The sequence below is a fragment of the Crocodylus porosus genome, unplaced genomic scaffold (assembly GCF_001723895.1).
Source record: "Crocodylus porosus isolate Cpor-Errol unplaced genomic scaffold, CroPor_comp1, whole genome shotgun sequence".
Lineage (NCBI taxonomy): Eukaryota > Metazoa > Chordata > Crocodylia > Crocodylidae > Crocodylus > Crocodylus porosus.
In genome coordinates this window covers 15,158,882-15,161,243 of record NW_017728928.1, presented here as the reverse complement: position 1 = coordinate 15,161,243, position 2,362 = coordinate 15,158,882, and the positions used below count along the sequence as shown (strand labels likewise).

At 52.0% G+C, this 2,362-nt stretch overlaps 1 protein-coding gene and 1 long non-coding RNA gene across 4 annotated transcripts in view; one reads left to right on the top strand and one right to left on the bottom strand.

Moving 5' to 3' along the window:
* The window catches only part of SEPT9 (septin 9), a 245,154-nt gene that overhangs the window by 229,356 nt on the left and 13,436 nt on the right, over nucleotides 1-2,362 (top strand). The gene's annotated exons all lie outside the window — the stretch shown is intronic.
* Nucleotides 1,046-2,362, bottom strand: part of LOC109315128 — a 3,101-nt gene continuing 1,784 nt past the window's right edge. The window contains exon 3 of the long non-coding RNA XR_002102432.1: nucleotides 1,046-2,119. This is a non-coding gene — a long non-coding RNA (uncharacterized LOC109315128). The remainder of the gene's footprint in view (nucleotides 2,120-2,362) is intronic.

Here is a 2,362-nt window from a genome sequence, read left to right as displayed (position 1 = left end):
GACCCCAGCTGACTTCCTGCCCTTTGGGCAGGGGGCTGGACTCGATGATCTCCCGAGGTCCCTTCCAGCCCTAATGTCTATGAAATCTATGAAGCCTACCTCCTTGGACCTGTACCTCTGCCAGATCTCACCCTTTGATCCTTGCTCACCAGCGTGCTCCCTTGGACGTGACAGCCAGCTTCTCTGCAGCTCTTGGTGTTGGGAATAGTTTTGCCCTATTTTCCCTCTTAAATCCTAAAGTAAAATCAGCCTACCTCCACACATCTATTGAGAGATACTCCTTTATCCTTTATAAAGTTAAAGCACGCTGGGGGAACAAGACAGCTGGAGAAGAGTGCAGGCTGGAAGGAGGGTTAGGTGCCCTACTATGTGAAGACCTCGAGATCGGAAATAATCACCATCCCTTCGTCTAGCCTGGAAGACTGCAGTACTGTACCCCCCTATTGCCACACTTGAGCAGATCAACGGAGAAGAGCGCCACCTACTGGATCGGGGGGGGGGGTGGAGTTGGGATTGTGGTTCTTCTGTTGCTGTGACGCGTGTGCCTGGTCAGCTGTGACTTGTCTGCTTCTCACCCCAGTACTGAATGTATGAGCCGTAACATGTGTGACCTTGTACCTTGCACTGAGGAGACTCCCCAGAATGGCATTAGAAATAATGCAGCACCAAAAAGAAAAGCAAGAAAAGCACCCTGCTGTTCTGGCCCCATCACCAAATTGCCCCAGGGTGAGCCCTGGTGTGATGCCAGGAGATACAAACCTCTGAAGCCAGCTGTCTGCGTACCTGGATACAGAGGGAGAGGTGGCTTGTGCTATGTTCTCAGACCAACAAAGGGAGCCCCAGCACCCCCCAGTTGTCAGCGGAGGAAGGCAGGCTGGGTAACAGGGTTCCTGTCCTCCCCTAGGATTGGAATCCAGAGGCATGGCTGATTGTCAATCCATCTGCACTGGCTGTAGACTCGTCCTTGCCTTCAGCCTAAAACAAAGCCTGATGAAAGACGCAGAGGCATGCTCTCAGTGGGGAAGAGGTTTTTAAAGAGGAAAAAAAAAACCTACTTGAAAAATTGCAAAGAGAAAGGGGGGAAGGAGCGCTCTGGGAAAGGAACACAAGACGGATGCTTCCTAGGAGGTCTGGGAAATACATTATGCTGAGCTCCAGGCTATGGTTGCCAGCAGCAGCCTGCTCACATGTGTCCGTGGGGATTTTCTTGTAAAAGATGAGCCAAGCTCTCACTTCTTTGGAGCTCAGAGCAGTCTGCGACTCCTGCATTGTTGTTAGGACCTTGTTTGCCCTCACACTAAAGATGCAGTCTCTGGGCTTTACGTTCTGTTTGCCCCATGCCCCCTGCTTACTAGCAAAGAGAGGTTCTGGAGGAAAGGCAGGGGCAGTGAGCCCAGCTCTGCATCTGAATGAATTGACCTCTGTCTCAGTCAGATGTCAGCCCTGTCCAAGCCTGCAATTCTAATAAGTTCACTCAGTTGTAAGCCAGGGCCACTATGCCCAGAGAACATGGAGAAGTACACTACAGTGACGGAGGAGGGGAGGCTCTTATGGCAAGTTCGCCAACCCTACCCTACCAGTAGATCTTGGTGGCACCTCCTAGGAAATGTTCCTCAGCTCCACCCGTGAGTCCAGGCAGATTGCAGGTGGGGACAAGAGCTTCACTGTTGGTTAGTAGCTGCTGAGGATCATGGTGATCCCATCAAATGACTGACAGATCAGGTCTTTAGTATGATCCCAGTCCTGTAGGCTCCTCTGAACTCTTTAAGGCCCTTGATTTCTCTGACTTAGAGGTGCTGGCTGCAGGCAGCAGTGCAGAGCCGCAGTCTCCTGGCTATGTCCTCTTCTCCTTGTCCTGCAGCCCATGCTCTGTCTGCTTGTCCAAGTGCCTCTTCACAGGATCCAGCACTGGCCTTTTGGATTCCTGGATCCATCTGGGTGCATAGCTATTTTGAGGTCACCCTCCTAGCAGTTTGAGTTCCCTTTCTGATCATAGTTTAGGCTTACAGAGGAGCCCTGGTTTGTGGCTCCAGCTCTGGCACAAACGTATATTTGACCTCCTTGTGCCCCTCTTTCTTTCCTCAGCTGTCAGGTGAGGATCAGCAACTTGCTGACCTACCTGGCAGGTGGAGGCTGAGGGCTAACTACTGTGAAGGGTTAGAGAACATATCACCGTTGTTCCCTCTGGCTCCAGCACAGGCCTCTTGGTTGTGTCTCGAATACTGCATTGGCCACACCACCTGGGCCTGGGCTGGCTTCAAGCAGTTGGGTTCCTTTGGACTCTTCCTCCAGCACCAGAGCATTAAATGTTGTTGTTCCTTTATGCCAATGCCCCCTGTGCTCCCAGCATCTCGACATGGCG